The sequence below is a fragment of the Heptranchias perlo genome, chromosome 16 (assembly GCF_035084215.1).
Source record: "Heptranchias perlo isolate sHepPer1 chromosome 16, sHepPer1.hap1, whole genome shotgun sequence".
Classification (NCBI taxonomy): domain Eukaryota; kingdom Metazoa; phylum Chordata; class Chondrichthyes; order Hexanchiformes; family Hexanchidae; genus Heptranchias; species Heptranchias perlo.
Window position 1 is genome coordinate 62,989,182 of NC_090340.1, and position 18,126 is coordinate 63,007,307.

Sequence of the window (18,126 nt, forward strand, 5' to 3'; positions counted from 1 at the left end):
ATGGTGCACTGGCACCAGTACTGGGGAAAGAGGAACCTGTTCAGTTGGGACGGGCTTCACCTGAACCATGCTGGGACCAGTGTTCTGGCAAACCGAATAACTAGGGTGGTAGAGAAGGCTTTAAACTAAATAGAGGGGAGAGGGGAGGGCTCAGGTGAGGCGAAGTTTAGATTGATAAAGAGAAAAGATAAGGAAGTAAGTACAGGAAAGTGATGGGGGTAATGATAAACAGAGTGTGTCAAGAAGGGACAGAGCATACAAACATAAGAGTGCACTAGCAAATGGGGCCAGGGTAGGAATGGTAAAAAGACAAAATTAAAGGTTCTTTATCTGAATACGCACAGCATTCGTAATAAGATAGATGAATTGACGACACAAATAGAAACAAATGGGTACGATCTCATGGCCATTACAGAGATGTGGTTGCAAGGTGACCAAGGTTGGGAGCTATTCAGGGTTATTTAACATTTCGGAAGGATAGGAAAAAAGGTAAAGGTGGTGGGGTAGCTCTGTTAATAAAGGATGAAATATAATAGTGAGAAATGATCTTGGCTCAGAAGATCAAGATGTCGAATCAATTTGGGTGGAGGTAAGAAATAGCAAGGGAAAGAAATCACTGGTGGGAATAGTATATAGGCCCCCTAACAGTAGCTACACTGTAGGGCAAAATATAAATCAGGAAATAAGGGGGGCTTGTAATGCAATAATCATGGGCGATTTTAACTTCCACAGAGATTGGATAAATCAAATTGGCAAAAATAGCCCTGAGGAGGAGTTCATAGAGTGTATTAGGGACTGTTTCTTAGACCAATACGTCGGGGAACCAACCAGGGAACAGGCCATTTTGGATCTGGTAATGGGTAACGAAACAGGATTAATTAATGGTCTCAAAGTAAAGGATCCTTTGGGAAGCAGTGATCATAACATGATAGAATTTCACATCCAATTTGAGAGCGTGGATCTTGGGTCTGAAACTACTGTATTAAACTTAAATAAGGGCAATTATAAAGGAATGAGGGTGTAATTGGCTAAAGTGGACTGGGTAAACAGATTAGATGGTATGATGGTGGATAAGCAGTGGCAAACATTTAAAAAGATATTTTATGACTTGCAACAAAAATATATCCCTGTGAGGAGGAAAGACTCCACAAAAAGAGTGAACCAACCATGGCTAACTAAGGAAGTCAAGGATGGTATCAGGTTAAAAGAAAAAGCAAACAACATGGCAAAGATTACTGGTAAGCCCAAAGATTGGGAAAACTTTAAAAACCAGCAAAGGATGACGAAAAGAATAGAGGGAGAAAATAAATTATGACAGTAAACTAGCAAGAAATGTAGAAGCTTTTACTGTCAGTTTTCATAAGTATATAAAAAGGAAGAGGGTAGCTAAAGTAAACATTCGTCCCTTAGAGGATGAGACTGGGGAAATAATAATGGAAAACAAGGAAATGGCAGAGAAATCGAATAGATATTTTGTATCTGTCTTCACAGTACAAGACACTAATAATATACCATAATAGTAGAAAATCAAGGGCAAAGAGGAGGAACTAAAAACAATCACCATCACTAGAGAAAAAGTACTAGGTAAACTAATGGGTCTAAAGGCTGACGAGTCCCATGGACCTGATGGCTTGCATCCAAGGGTCTTAAAGGAAGTGGCTACAGAGATAGTGGATGCATTGGTTGTAATCTTCCAGAATTCACTAAATTCTGGAAAGGTCTCAGCAGATTGGAAAACTGCAAACATAACACCCCTATTCAAGAAGGGAGTGAGACAGAAAGCAGGTAACTATAGATCATAAAATGTCATTGGGAAAATGCTAGAATGCATTATTAAAGGAAGTAGTAGCAGGACATTTGGAGACTCATAATACAATCAAGGAGAGTCAAGATGGTTTTATGAAGGGGAAATCGTGTCTGAAAAATTTATTAGAGTTCTTTGAAGAAGTAACGGGCAGGGTGGATAAAGGGGAACCAATGGATGCAGTATATTTGGATTTCCAAAAGGCAATCGATAAGGTGCCACATAAAAGAAGCTAACATTTACCTGACGAAGGAGGAAGCCTCCGAAAGCTTGTGAATTTAAAATAAAATTGCTGGACTATAACTTGGTGTTGTAAAATTGTTTACAAACATAAAAGATTACTGCACAAGATAAGAGCTCATGGTGTTGGGGGTAATATACTGGCATGGATAGAGGATTGGATAACTAACAGAAAACAAAGTCGGGATAAAAGGGTCATTTTCAAAATGGCAATCTGTAACTAGTGGAGTACCGCAGGGATCAGTGCTGGGGCCTCAACTATTTACAATATATATCAATGACTTGGATGAAGGAACAGAGTGTCTTGTGGCCAAATTTGCTGATGATACAAAGATAGGTGGAAAAGCAAGTTGCCACGAGGGCACAGAGTGTCTGCAAAGGGATATTGACAGGTTAAGCGAATGGGGAAAAATTTGGCAGATGGAATATAATGTGGGAAAATGTGAAGTCATCCACTTTGGGAGGAAAAATAAAAAAGCAAAATATTATTTGAATGGAGAAATACTACAAAATGCTGCGGTGCAGAGGGATCTGGGCATCCTTGTACATGAAACACAAGAAATCAACATACAGATGCAGCAGGTAATCCTGAAGGCAAACGGAATATTGGTCTTTATTTCTAGGGGGATGGAGTATAAAAGCAGGGAAGTCATGCTACAACTGTACAGGTGAGACCACACCTGGAGTACTGCGTACAGTTCTGGTGCCCTTATTTAAGGAAGGGCATACTTGCATTGGAGGCAGTTCAGAGAAGGTTCACTAGGTTGATTCCGGGTATGGAAGGGTTGTCTTATGAGGAAAGATTGAACAGGTTGGGTCTATACTCATTGGAGTTTAGAAGAATGAGAGGAGATCTTATTAAAACATACAAGATTCTGAAGGGACTCGATAGGGTAGATGCTGAGAGGATGTTACCCCTCATGGGGGAATCTAAAACTAGGGGGCATAGTCTCAGAATAAGGGGTCGCCTGTTTAAGACGGAAATGAGGAGGAATTTCTTCTCCCAGAGGGTCGTGAATCTTTAGAATTCTTTACCCCAAAACGCTGCGGAGGCTGAGTCATTGAATACATTCAAGGCTGAGTTGGACAAATTTTTGATCAGCAAGGGAGTCAAAGGATATGGGGAAAGGGCAGAAAAGTGGAGTTGAGGTAAAAATCAGATCAACCATGATCTAATTAAATGGCGGAGCAGGCTCGAGGGGCCGAATGGCCTACTCCTGCTCCTATCTCTTATGGTCTTATAAAAGTACTTCCTGATTTTACTCCTGAACGGCCTAGGTCTAATTTTATTATGTCCCCTCGTCCTCAATTCCCCCACCAGAGGAAACGGTTTCTCCGTATCCACCCTATCGAATACTTTTAACATTTTGAACACCCCTCGGTCAGATCACCCCCTCAATCCTCTGTACAAAAGAGAAAATTACTTTTTTTTTAAATCTGCTGGGGTGGGGTGGGGGCGGTGGAGAAGGAAGATGAACAAGAAGGAAGATGAACAAAACCCAAGCCCAAAACAGCTACCAATCTCAAAGCAACAACAAAACTTCACCTCATGATATCACATCCCAAGAATGTTCACAAGCCACTACAAAAGGCCTTCGATAAGGTACCACATTGTAGACTCATGCCAAAGGTCAGAGCATGTGGGGACAGGTGGCAGAACGGATAGCAAGTTGGCTACAAAACAGAAAACAGAGTAGGGGTTAAGGGTAACTACTCAGAATGGCAATGGGAAGTGGTTTTCCACATGGATCGGTGTTGGGACCACTGTTGTTCACAATTTACATTCATGATTTGGATTCGGGAATCGGAAGTACAATTTCAAAATTTGCGGACGACATCAAATTGGGGGTGTAGTTAATACAAAGGAGGAATGCGTCAAAATTCAAGAGGAATTAATAAACTTGCAGAATGGGCAAATTAATTTCAATATAGATAAGTGTGAGGTAGTGCAATTTGGTAGGAATAATAAGGAGGCCACATACTGCTCAGATAATAAGAGTCTAAACGGGATAGAGAAGCAAAGGGATCCGGGGTACAGATCGCCAACAGGCTCAAGTCTGCTCTGGAGCGGGTAATCCACCCGCACCAGACCTGTACTGTACCCGGCAGGAAAATCTCTGATATCCCTGAGCAACGCAAGGCTACGATCGCCTACGTGCAGGACAGGGGGGTGAACACCTGTCATCAGCCTGGACCAGAAGAAGGCCTTCGACAGAATATCCCACACGTACATGATAGACGTGCTCTCCAAAATGGGTTTAGGGGAGAGAATCTGCGATTGGATCCTACTGCTCTACGCGGACATCCATAGTGCAGTCCTAATCAACAGGTGGAAGTCAGAGAGCTTTTTGATCAGATTTTTTTTTATTCGTTCATGGGATATGGGCGTCGTTGGCAAGGCCAGCATTTATTGCCCATCCCTAATTGTCCTCGAGAAGGTGGTGGTGAGCCGCCTTCTTGAACCGCTGCAGTCTGTGTGGTGAAGGTTCTCCCACAGTGCTGTTAGGGCGGGAGTTCCAGGATTTTGACCCAGCGACGATGAAGGAACGGCGATATATTTCCAAGTCAGGATGGTGTGTGACTTGGAGGTGAACGTGCAGGTGGTGTTGTTCCCATGTACCTGCTGCCCTTATCCTTAGAGGTGGTAGAAGTCACAGGTCTGGAAGGTGCGGTCGAAGAAACCTTGGCAAATTGCTGCAGTGCATCCTGTGGATGGTACACACTGCAGCCACAGTGCGCCGGTGGTGAAGGAAGTGAATGTTTAGGGCGGTCGATGGGGTGTCAATCAAGCGGGCTGCTTTGTCCTGGATGGTGTCGAGCTTCTTGAGTGTTGTTGGACCTGCACTCATCCAGGCAAGTGGAGAGTATTCCATCACACTCCTGACTTGTACCTTATAGATGGTGGAAAGGCTTTGGGGAGTCAGGTGGTGAGTCACTCGCTGCAGAATACCCAGCCTCTGACTTGCTCTTGTATCCACAGTATAAATGTGGCTGGTCCAGTTAAGTTTCTGGTCAATGGTAACCCCCAGGATGTTCATGGTGGGGGATTCGGTGATGGTAATGCCGTTGAATGTCAAGGGGAGGTGGTTAGACTCTCTCTTGTTGGAGATGGTCATTGCCTGACACTTGTCTGGCGCGAATGTTACTTGCCACTTATCAGCCCAAACCTGGATGTTATCCAGGTCTTGCTGCATGCGGGCTCGGACTGCTTCATTATTTGAGGGGTTGCGAATGGAACTGAACACTGTGCAATCATCAGTGAACATCCCCATTTCTGACCTTATGATAGAGGGAAGGTCATTGATGAAACAGCTGAAGATGGTTGGACCTAGGACACTGCCCTGAGGAGCTCCTGCAGCAATGTCCTGGGGCTGAGATGATTGGCCTCCAACAACCACTACCATCTTCCTTTGTACAAGGTATGATTCCAGCCACTGGAGACTTCTCCCCGATTCCCACTGACTTCAATTTTTCTAGGGCTCCTTGGTGCCACACTCAGTCAAATGCTGCCTTGATGTCAAGGGCAGTCACTCTCACCTCACCTCTGGAATTCAACTCATTTGTCTATGTTTGGACCAAGGCTATAATGAGGTTTGGAGCCGAGTGGTCCTGGCGGAACCCAAACTGAGCATCGGTGAGCAGATTATTGGTGAGTAAGTGCCGCATGATAGCACTGTCGACGACACCTTCCATCAATTTGTTGATGATTGAGAGTAGACTGATGGGGTGGTAATTGGCCGGATTGGATTTGTCCTGCTTTTTGTGGACAGGACAAACCTGGGCAATTTTCCACATTGTCGGGTAGATGCCAGTGTTGTAGCTGTACTGGAACAGTTTGGCTAGAGGTGTGGCTAGTTCTGGAGCACAAGTCTTCAGCACTATAGCCGAGATGTTGTCAGGGCCCATGGCCTTTGTTGTATCCAGTGCACTCAGCCGTTTCTTGATATCACATGGAGTGAATCGAATTGGCTAAAGACTGGCTTTTGTGATGGTGGGGATATCGGGAGTAGGCAGAGATGGATCATACACTCGGCACTTCTGGCTGAAGCTGGTTGCAAACGCTTCAGCCTTATCTTTTGCACTCACGTGTGGACTCCGCCATCATTGAGGATGGGGATATTTACAGAGCCTCCTCCTCCCGTTAGTTGTTTAATTGTCCACCACCATTCACGACTGGATATGGCAGGACTGCAGAGCTTTGATTTGATCCGTTGGTTGTGGAATCGCTTAGCTCTGTCTGTAGCATGTTGCTTCTGCTGTTTAGCATGCATGTAGACCTGTGTTGTAGCTTCACCAGGGTGGCACCTCATTTTTAGGTAAGCCTGGTGCTGCTCCTGGCATGCTCTTCTACACTCCTCATTGAACCAGGGTTGATTCCCTGGCTTGTTGGTAATGGTAGAGTGAGGAATATACCGGGCCATGAGGTTACAGATTGTGCTGGAATACAATTCTGCTGCTGCTGATGGCCCACAGCACCTCATGGATGCCCAGTTTTGAGTTGCTAGATCTGTTCTGAATCTATCCCATTTAGCACGGTGACAGTGCCACACAACACGTTGGATGGTGTTCTCACTGCGAAGATGGGACTTCGTCTTCACAAGAACTGTGCTGTGGTCACTCCTACCAATACTGTCACGGACAGATCCATCTGCGACAGGTAGATTGGTGAGGACGAGGTCAAGTAGATTTTTCCCTCGTGTTGGTTCGCTCACCACCTGGCGCAGGCCCAGTCTGGCAGCTGTATCCTTCAGGACTCGGCCAGCTCGGTCAGTCGTGGTGCTACCGAGCCACTCTTGGTGATGGACATTGAAGTTCCCCACCCAGAGTACATTCTGCGCCCTTGCTACCCTCGGTGCTTCCTCCAATTGCTGCTCAACATGGAGGAGGACTGATTCATCAGCTGAGGGAGGGCGCTAAGTGGTAATCAGCAGGAGACTTCCATGCCCATGTTTGACCTGGGTCCGTGAGATTTCATGGGGTCCGGAGTCCATGTTGAGGACTCCCAGGGCCACTTCCTCCTGATTGTATATCACTGGTGGGTCTGTCCTGCAGGTGGGACAGGACATACCCAGGGATGGTGATGGAAGAGTCTGGGATGTTGGCTGAAAGACATGATTCTGTGAGTATCATTATATCAGGCTGTTGCTTGATTAGTCTGTGGGACAGCTCTCCCAATTTTGGCACAAGTCCCCAGATGTTAGTGAGGAGGACTTTGCAGGGTCGAATGGGCTTGGTTTGCCTTTGTCGAGTCTGGTGCCTAGTGGTCCGTCCAGTTTTATTCTTATTATGACTTTTTTTAAGCAAGATAGGTGTACAACTGAGTGGCTTGCTAGGCCATTTCAGAGGGCAATTAAGAATCAACCACATTGCTGTGGGTCTGGAGTCACACATAGGCCAGGCCGGGTAAGGACGGCAGGTTTCCTTTCCTAAAGGACATTCGTGAACCAGATGGGTTTTTACAACAATCCGGTAGTTTCATGGCCACCATTACTGATACTAGTTTTTTTTTATTCCATATTTAATTTTAATTTAATTAATTGAATTTAAATTCCCCAGCTGTCGTGGCAGGATTTGAACTCATGACTCCAGATTATTAGTCCAGGCCTCTGGATTACTAGTCCAGTAAGAAAATCACTATGTTACCGTACCCCATCAGATCTGGAGTCAGGTGGGGCTGTCCTCTCTCCATGGTCTTGTTCGTGTGTTGTATCGAGCCGATCCCAGGCAGCAAAAGCTCTCGAGTTAAGGCCTCCCTGTGCATGGACGACGTCACCATCTTCTGCTCTGACCGTTTCGAGCTGGGCTGGGGGACCAGAGTGAACCGAAGTAAGAGCAAGGCCATGTTCTTCGGCAGGTGGGAGACCAGAACCTCTGACCCCTTCACCGTCAGGTCCAACTGTCCGAAGGTGCTGGGGATCTGGTTCGGGGAGCCCCTGGCCTGCACAAAGAACTGGGAAGAGCAGATTGTCAATGCCAAATAGAAGCTTGGTATGTGGGTGGAGCGATCACTCTCCATAACCGGCAGGAACCTGGTGATAAAGTGTGAGGTGCACACGGTATTGCTCTACATGGCCTAGGTCTGGCCCATTCCCCACAACTCCGCCATCACAGTCTCCCGAGGATGGACTCGGTCGGGTTCCTCCACGACCAGAGGGTCGATGCCATTTGGCAGAACGTCTCGTTCCCAGAGCTGACAAACAGGCACCAGGATGTAGCCTGGACGGTGATGAGAAGGGCCCTCCCAATGCGGTCCTTCTAACGCGCACAAAATCTCAACGCCACCGCAAGCTGCCCTCGAGGCTGCGACGGGGAGATGGTCGTCCACCTCCTGATGGGTTGCCCCTTCGCACAGAGGGTGTAGAGAAAGATGCGTTGGTATCTGTCCCGGTTCATCCCCAACAGTTCGGTAACAAAGGATGCTGTGCTCTATGGGCTGTTTCCCAGGATGTACACCGAGACAGACATTACCTGCTGCTGGAAAACTATCAACTCGGTGAAGGAGGTCCTTTGGTCCGCCCGAAACCTGGTCTTCCAGCTGAAGGAGCTGTCCACGACTGAGTGTTGCCGACTGGCACACTCCAAGGTCCAGGAGTACGCACTACGGGACTGAAGCAAGGTGGGACCTACGCAAAGGTTCTATGGGGAAAGGCCACCGTGTAAGGTCACTCCACCCTGTATTGTATGTACACCATGAACCATAAGGAATATACTGTGTTTGAATTGTAATATTGAGATCGCATTGTGTACGATCGGTAATGTATTGGTTTGAATTGTACTGGTTTGAAATTGAGATATTTACATAGAATTTAAAGATACACACAGTTCAATGAAATAAAGTGTATTTTGAAATTTAAAAAATCAACGGGTACAGACACACAAATCACAAAGTAGCGACACAGGTTAATAAAGCCATAAAAAAGGCAAATCAAGCACTGGGGTTCAATTCTAGAGGGATAGAATTGAAAAGCAAAGTTATGATAACTTATATAGAACACTGGTAAGATCACACGGAGTACTGTGCACAGTTCTGGTCTCCATATTATAGAAAGGATTTAGCGGCACCGGAGAAGGTGCAAAAAAGATTCACAAGAATGATACCAGAACTGAGAGAATATCCTTATCAGGAAAGGCTGAACAGGCTGGGGCTCTTTTCTCTAGAATAAAGGCTGAGGAGTGACCTAATAGAGGTCTTTAAGATAATGATAGGGTAGACATAGAGAAAATGCTTCCACTTGTGGGAAGACCAAAATTTGAGGTCATAAATATAAAATATTGGCTAATAAATCCAATAGGGAATTCAGGAGCAACTTCTTTACCCAAAGACTGGTAATAATGTGGAACTCACTCCCACAAGGAGTGGTTGAGGCGAATAGCACAGACGCATTTAAGGGGAAGCTCGATAAACATAAGGGAGAAAGGAATAGAAGGATATGATGACAGGGTTAGATGAAGTAGGGAGGGAGGAGGCTCATGTGGGGCATAAACACAGCATAGACCAGTTGGGCCGAATGGCCTGTTTCTGGGCTGTAGTTTCAATGTAACTTGATGTAACCAGGGCCAACATTTCACAGCATCCCAATAAAACCATACCCCGGGGAAGACTCAAAACTCATCGGAAAAAAAAACACCACCTCTGGCCCATAATCAATATTATTTTAAATAATTTTTCCGTATAAAATACTTCGAACAGCCTTGTGGAATACCAAGAGACAAAAAAAAACACTCTCAGCAAACAACTGAGCAACACAGCTGCAGAATCTAAATCTCAGGCACAAAATGGAAAATGATATCAGTTCGTGATTTTTTAAAAAGAGTCCTAGAGACAATTTATAAAAAGCAACACGTATCTGAATCAGACGACAGACTGCAGATCCATAAGCTGATGGACAAAGTTTAAAGAAAAAAACCACGACTCTACAATTCAATGAAATTGCTCCTTTGATTAACGCAAAAAAAAACTGGAATTAATCCATCTCTTCACCCACATTTTGATCTCCGTTTTCTTTTCCATTCCCCCAGAGTGTCAACAAATTTTATTTTGTCACTCGGAGAGAGGGAAATCCTTCCACCCCCTCCCCTGTTGATCTATCAGGAAGCGATTATAAACAAGAGCTACACGCGATTGACTCCGTCCCATTCAATAAACACCAACCCCTCTGCCTGCTAATGAAGGTCGCCGTCTAAATAAATAGACATTCAGATCATCTTATTTAGCGGGGACGAATATATTTCAGAGGCGGCCGATTCCCAGCATGTTTACCGGCTAAATCAAGAGGGCTCAGGGACCTCTCTGCTCCCCGCCCTAAATTACTGGAGAGTGAGGGGGGGGGGGGTTTCGGGGAGAGCCTTGCCCCCCACCCACTCCCACCCGCCAGCTCCCGATTGACGGGCGGAGGCGCCAGACCATCTCCCCGGGGGTTGAGGCTGGGAGAAGGAAGGTGGTGAATAATTTACCCCGATGCTCCCCACCTCCAGTCACTGACCCCCCTCCCTCAGTAACCATTCCCCTCAGTAACACTGAGCCCCCCTCCCTCAGTAACACTGAGCCCCCCTCCCTCAGTAACACTGAGCCCCCCTCCCTCAGTAACACTGAGCCCCCCTCCCTCAGTAACACTGAGCCCCCCTCCCTCAGTAACACTGAGCCCCCCTCCCTCAGTAACACTGAGCCCCCCCCCCCTCAGTAACACTGAGCCCCCCCCCCCTCAGTAACACTGAGCCCCCCCCCCCCCTCAGTAACACTGAGCCCCCCCCCCCTCAGTAACACTGAGCCCCCCCCCCTCAGTAACACTGAGCCCCCCCCCCCCTCAGTAACACTGAGCCCCCCCCCCTCAGTAACACTGAGCCCCCCCCCCTCAGTAACACTGAGCCCCCCCCCCCTCAGTAACACTGAGCCCCCCCCCCCTCAGTAACACTGAGCCCCCCCCCCTCAGTAACACTGAGCCCCCCGCCCTCAGTAACACTGAGCCCCCCGCCCTCAGTAACACTGAGCCCCCCGCCCTCAGTAACACTGAGCCCCCCGCCCTCAGTAACACTGAGCCCCCCTCCCTCAGTAACACTGAGCCCCCCTCCCTCAGTAACACTGAGCCCCCCTCCCTCAGTAACACTGAGCCCCCCCCCCTCAGTAACACTGAGCCCCCCCCCCTCAGTAACACTGAGCCCACTGAGCCCCCCTCCCTCAGTAACACTGAGCCCCCCTCCCTCAGTAACACTGAGCCCCCCTCCCTCAGTAACACTGAGCCCCCCTCCCTCAGTAACACTGAGCCCCCCTCCCTCAGTAACACTGAGCCCCCCTCCCTCAGTAACACTGAGCCCCCCTCCCTCAGTAACCATTCCCCTCAGTATCACTGACCCCCCCTCTCCCTCAGTAATACTTCCCCTCAATATCAGACCCCCCTCCCTCAATATCACTGACCCCCCCCCCTCAATAACCATTCCCCTCAGTAACACTGACCCCCTCCCTCAGTAACACTGACCCCCTCCCTCAGTAACCATTCCCCTCAGTATCACTGACCCCCCCTCTCCCTCAGTAATACTTCCCCTCAATATCAGACCCCCCTCCCTCAATATCACTGACCCCCCCCTCAATAACCATTCCCCTCAGTATCACTGACCCCCTCCCTCAGTATCACTGACCCCCTCCCTCAGTATCACTGACCCCCTCCCTCAGTAACACTGACCCCCTCCCTCAGTAACACTGACCCCCTCCCTCAGTAACACTGACCCCCCTCCCTCAGTAACACTGACCCCCCTCCCTCAGTAACACTGACCCCCCTCCCTCAGTAACACTGACCCCCCTCCCTCAGTAACACTGACCCCCCTCCCTCAGTAACACTGACCCCCCTCCCTCAGTAACACTGACCCCCCTCCCTCAGTAACACTGACCCCCCTCCCTCAGTAACACTGACCCCCCTCCCTCAGTAACACTGACCCCCCTCCCTCAGTAACACTGACCCCCCTCCCTCAGTAACACTGACCCCCCTCCCTCAGTAACACTGACCCCCCTCCCTCAGTAACACTGACCCCCCTCCCTCAGTAACAATTCCCCTCAGTAATACTGACCCCCTCCCTCAGTAACAATTCCCCTCAGTAATACTGACCCCCTCCCTCAGTAACAATTCCCCTCAGTAATACTGACCCCCTCCCTCACTAACAATTCCTCTCAGTAATACTGACCCCCCCTCTCCCTCAGTAACAATTCCTCTCAGTAATACTGACCCCCCCCTCTCCCTCAGTAACAATTCCCCTCAGTAATACTGACCCCCCCCCCTCAGTAACAATTCCCCTCAGTAATACTGACACCCCCCCCTCTCCTCAGTAACAATTCCCCTCAGTAATACTGACCCCCCTCCCCCTCCTCAGTAACAATTCCTCTCAGTAATACTGACCCCCCTCCCTCAGTAACAATTCCCCTCAGTAATACTGACCCTCCCTCAGTAATAATAACCCTCAGTATTACTGACCGTCCTTTCCCTTCCCTTTTGGCCCGCCGGCCGTACCTCAGGTCAGGCTCCCACCATGAAGCGAGTGTGCCGGGCCTCGGGCCTGGGTTGTGTCGGTGAGGGGAGGTTTGCGGACTGTTTTACTCCTGTTGCCGCCGCTCGCTCCCGCTCCCGCGCCGCCGCCACATACCTGCCGGGGCCGCGCAGCGCGCGCCGTCCCTCCGTGTGTACACCGGAAACAGGCCGCCTCCACTCCACCCCAGGGGGGGGGAAGCCACTCTCATCCAATTCCCACTTCCATACCGTTTTCCCAGCACAAAACGCATGAATATCATATTTTATTCTTGATCTCTTTATCTCTCTCGTGGTTCAAGATATTTCTGAAGAAAGGGAAAGTAATCTGTCCTTAACTTCCAAGGTACTTGTCTTCATTTACCCCTCGTATTGCGAGGTACAATGGACTCGTCCTCCACCAAAATACGGTGAGGGGAACGAGGTAGGAAGTGGCGTCATTGGAATTCTCAAAGGACTTTCTTTCCAAAAGAAGAGCATTAAAGAGATGGTAAATGTTAGGAGCTTCTCCCTTTCACATTTTATTGTTTTTCTTGCCTCACTATTTATCTAAAATTGCGAAAGTTATCGTTAAACCTTGGTGAACGGCTTGGTGTCCTAGAGCGCATGTGCGGCGCGGTGCAGTGTGGATGTTGTAGTTCCCCTCGCCACACAGGTTAAAGGTGCAGGGGCTACAGGTTTGTTAAAGGGGAAGCTTCAATTTGGTATGTCTTTTCTAATCACCCAGAAGGAGACATATACCAAACAAAAGAGCCCCCTTTAAATTTAGTATTACATTTAAATTTAGCCTTTCCACCATCTACAAGGCACAAGTCAGGAATGTGATGGAATACTCTCCACTTGCCTGGATGAGTGCAGCTCCAACAACACTCAAGAAGCTCGACACCATCCAGGACAAAGCAGCCCGCTTGATCGGCACCCCATCCACCACCCTAAACATTCACTCCCTTCACCACCGGCGCACTGTGGCTGCAGTGTGCACCATCCACAGGATGCACTGCAGCAACTCGCCAAGGCTTCTTCGACAGCACCTCCCAAACCCGCGACCTCTACCACCTAGAAGGACAAGGGCAGCAGGCACATGGGAACGACACCACCTGCACGTTCCCCTCCAAGTCACACACCATCCCGACTTGGAAATATATCGCCGTTCCTTCATCGTCGCTGGGTCAAAATCCTGGAACTCCCTACCTAACAGCACTGTGGGAGAACCGTCACCACACGGACTGCAGCGGTTCAAGAAGGCGGCTCACCACCACCTTCTCAAGGGGCGATTAGGGATGGGCAATAAATGCCGGCCTCACCAGCGATGCCCACATCCCATGAATGAATTGAAAAAATGTGATTTAAGGATTGGCTAGTTACAAAGATTGTGATCAATTTGCACAACTTCTTTAAAATTCCCTACCTATTTTTCCTGATTGCCTCACAAACCATGAGGTCTAATTACATCATTGGGAAAATGGGCTTTTGTGGAGGAGGTGGAGGGAGTTTGAATTAATATCAGTGGTTACAGTAACACTCTGCATTAACAACAGTGGTTTTTAAACCTCTCTGTGGGGGGAGCCCTCTTGACACACATCCCCAATGATGACCTGAGAATATTGACAGACACCCATGGGCTCCTTTAAAATATTGACACTCCTGATTACAGAATCCAAATATTGACACTCATTAAATGACCCCCGCGCCAGTACTGACAGATTCCCAATCACTCCCTGTAAATATTGGCACACTCATGGTAACCCCTTGCAAATATTGGCACACTCCAATGAGCTGGGGGTGTACGTACAGAAGTCTTTGAAGGTGTCAGGACAAGTTGAAAAGGCTGTTAAAGAAGCATATGGGATTCTTGTCTTTGTAAATAAAGGCATAGAGTACAAAAGCAGGGCAGCTATGCTAAACCTTTATAAATCACTGGTTTGGCCTCAGCTGGAGTATTGTGTCCAATTCTGGGCACCGCACTTTAGGAAGGAGGTCAAGACCTTAAAGAGGGTGCAGAGGAGATTTACTAGAATGATTCCAGGGATGAGGGACTTCAGTTATGTGGAGAGACTGGAGAAGCTATTCACAATATATATCAATGATTTGGATGAGGGAACTAAATGTAACATTTCCAAGTTTGCAGACGACACAAAGCTGGGGTGGAATGTGAGCTGTGAGGAGGATGCAAAGAGGCTCCAATGTGATTTAGACAAGTTGGGTGGGTGGGCAAGAACATGGCAGATGCAGTATAATGTGCATAAATGTGAGGTTATCCACGTTGGTTGTAAAAACAGAAAGACAGATTATTATCTGAATGGTGATAGATTGGGAAAAGGGGAGGTGCAACGAGACCTGGGTGTCCTTGTACACCAGTCGCTGAAAGTGAGCATTCAGGTTCAGCAAGCAGTTAGGAAGGCGAATGGTATGTTGGCCTTCATTGCAAGAGGATTTGAGTACAGGAACAGGGATGTCTTACTGCAGTTACACAGGGCCTTGGTGAGACCACATCTGGAGTATTGTGTGCAGTTTTGGTCTCCTTATCTGAGGAAGGATGTCCTTGCCATGGAGGGAGTGCAACGAAGGTTCACCAGACTGATTCCTGGGATGGCAGGACTGACGTATGAGGAGAGATTGGGTCGACTCGGCCTATATTCACTAGAGTTTAGAAGAATGAGAGTTGATCTCATCGAAACATATAAAATTCTAACAGGACTAGACAGACTAGATGCAGGGAGGATGTTCCTGATGGCAGAACCGGGGTCACAGTCTCAGGATACGGGGTATGCCATTTAGAACCGAGATGAGGAGAAATTTCTTCACTCCGAGGGAGGTGAACCTGTGGAATTCTCTACCACGGAAGGCAGTGGAGGCCAAGTCATTAGATGTATTCAAGAAGGAGATCGATATATTTCTTAATGCTAAAGGGATCAAGGGATATGGGGAAAAACCGGGAACAGGGTGCTGAGTTAGACGATCAGCCATGATCATTTTGAATGGCGGAGCAGCCCCGAAGGGCCGAATGGCCTACTCTTGCTCCTATTTTCTATGATTCTATGATAAGGGGAGATTTAATAGAGGTGTTCAAAATTATGAAGGGTTTTCATAGTATAAATAAGGAGAAACTGTTTCCAGTGGCAGGAGGGTCGGTAACCAGAGGACACAGATTTAAGATAATTGGCAAAATGACAAGAGGGGGAGATGAGGAGAATTTTTTTTACGCAGCGAGTTGTGATGATCTGGAATCTGCCTGAAAGGGCGGTGGAAGCAGATTCAATAATAACTTTCAAAAGGCAATTGGATAAATATTTAAAGGGGGAGAATTTGCAGGGCTATGGGGAAAGAGCAGGGGGAGTGGGACTAATTGGATAGCTCGTTCAAAGAGCCGGCACAGGCACGATGGGCCGAATGGCCTCCCTCCGTGCTGTATCGTTCTATGATTCTAACCTGCAGATCTTGGCACAGTGCCGTCGAGCTGTTGCAGATTAACTGACGTCTGTAGACCGCTCGTACAACAGATAGCGTCAGATACACAACGCGCTCTAATTGCAGAGAAGGTTTTTTGTGATGATGGGGAGTATTGTCGGATTTTGCTGCGGGATCTTGCTGTGCGCAAATTGGCTGCTGCATTTCCTACATTACAACAGTGAGTACACTTCAAACAAGTACTTCATTGGCTGTGACGTCCTGGGGTTGTTGGGGGGGGGAGTGGGGGGGGTCGTGAGAGGCGCTGTAGAAATACAAGCCTTTCTTTCTCTGCAGCTGGTCTGTGTTTATGGAGCGTGCGGTGTATTAATACTGTCGCAGAAATCCAACACCGCGGAGGAACAAACACACACAGCAACCGCACGGCGACCGTTCCCGTCACCGTCACCGTACACGTCCCGCTCCTGCTCAGTCGTACAGCGTCACACAGTACTCCGCAGACCCTCCCAGACATCACAACCAGGCTGACGTAGAGTCGCCAACCCTCCAGGATTGTCCTGGAGTCTCCGGGAATTAAAGATTAATCTCCAGGACACTGCTGCGGGAGAAAACTCATAGGGGCGTTAAAAGAAACTGTGTTTTTTGTTTAAATTTTGCTTTGAACACTTTCATTTATTAGTTATAAAAATATTGGAGATGGGAAAAGAGGCTGTTTGACCGGGAGGGGCGGTTGGAGGCGGGAGGTCATGTGATGAAACCTCCAGGAATACGTCCAACCAGTGTTGGCAACCCCCCCGCCCCCGGCTAACGGGAAGCGGAGCGTGAAACCTGTTTGGGTTTTTTTGTACCATTTTTCTCCTCTCTCTTCCCAAAGACACTGAGGGGGTAATTTTGTGGCCTCAATGGGCCTCGCCCCCTCCCTATCTCTGTAACTTTCTCCAGCCCCACTCCGAGACCCTCCGAGATCTCTGCGCTCCTCCAATTCTGGCCTCCTGGGCTTCCCCCCCGCTCCCTTTGTCCCACCGTTGGCGGCCGTGCCTTCTACCGTCGAGTCCCTATGCTCCGGAATTCCTTCCCTGCTCCCCACCTCCGTCTCCTCCTTTAAGACGCTCTTTAAAACCTACCTCTTTGGTCATCCCTTCTGTGAAGCGCCCATTTTCCTCCATTAAAGGTCACATATAAATGCACGTTGTGGCTGTGGTTGTAACCCTGATGGGATCAGTTGTCCACTTTAAACCCCGTCCGATTTTACTCACCACTGAAGTAAGATGGGATCGCAGATCCAATCCCATAAGTTTCCCGTGGGATGGCGAGGGGGAGAGGGGAGAGGGGGAGAGGGGTGTGGGGGAGAGGGGTGCGGGGGAGAGGGGTGCGGGGGAGAGGGGGAGAGGGGTGCGGGGGAGAGGGGTGCGGGGGAGAGGGGGAGAGGGGTGCGGGGGAGAGGAGTGCGGGGGAGAGGGGTGCGGGGGAGAGGAGTGCGGGGGAGAGGGGAGAGGGGTGCGGGGGAGAGGGGTGCGGGGGAGAGGGGTGCGGGGGAGAGGGGGAGAGGGGTGCGGGGGAGAGGGGGAGAGGGGTGCGGGTAAGGTTAAAATGACCCCAGGTTTTGCTGGGTGCAGATCCTCGTACATCAGGTGCTCTTTGCTGCATCATCCAAGTGTGAATCTAGACAGTGAGTGTCGGCATGGTATTCGACAATGAGGAACATAGGAACAGGAGGAGGCCATTCAGCCCCTCGAGCCTGTTCCCCCATTCACTTAGATCATGGCTGATCTATATCTTAACTCCATTTACCCGCCTTGGTTCCATATCCCTTAATACCCTTACCCAACAAAAATCGATCAATCTTAGTTTTGAAATTTCTAATTGACCCCCAGAATCCACAGCCTTTTGAGGGAGAGAGTTCCAGATTTCCACTCCCCTTTGTGTCAAGAAGTGCTTCCTGACATCATCCCTGAACGGCCTGGCTCTAATTTTAAGGTTTTGTCCCCCTTGTTCTGGACTCCCCCCACACCCCTGGCCCCCGTCAGAGGAAATAGTTTCTCTCCATCCACCCTATCAAATCCTTTAATCATCTCAAACCCCTTGATTAGATCACCCCTTAATGCTTTTCAACCATGGAGCAGGGGGTATTACAGCCGAGCCTGACCCTGCCCTTACCCAATG

The 18,126-nt window shown here is 48.5% G+C and overlaps 1 protein-coding gene across 4 annotated transcripts in view; it reads right to left on the reverse strand.

The window, feature by feature from the left end:
* The window catches only part of LOC137333827 (granule associated Rac and RHOG effector protein 1-like), a 181,416-nt gene extending 168,743 nt beyond the window's left edge, over positions 1-12,673 (reverse strand). For 3 of the 4 annotated variants that reach the window (XM_067998192.1, XM_067998191.1, XM_067998188.1), the window contains exon 1: positions 12,541-12,673. The gene's annotated coding sequence lies outside the window, so the exon portion shown is untranslated. Of the gene's footprint in view, positions 1-12,504 lie in introns of all 4 variants that reach the window. The other variant, XM_067998189.1, reaches the window with a different exon arrangement.
* Positions 12,674-18,126: the final 5,453 nt, after the last annotated feature.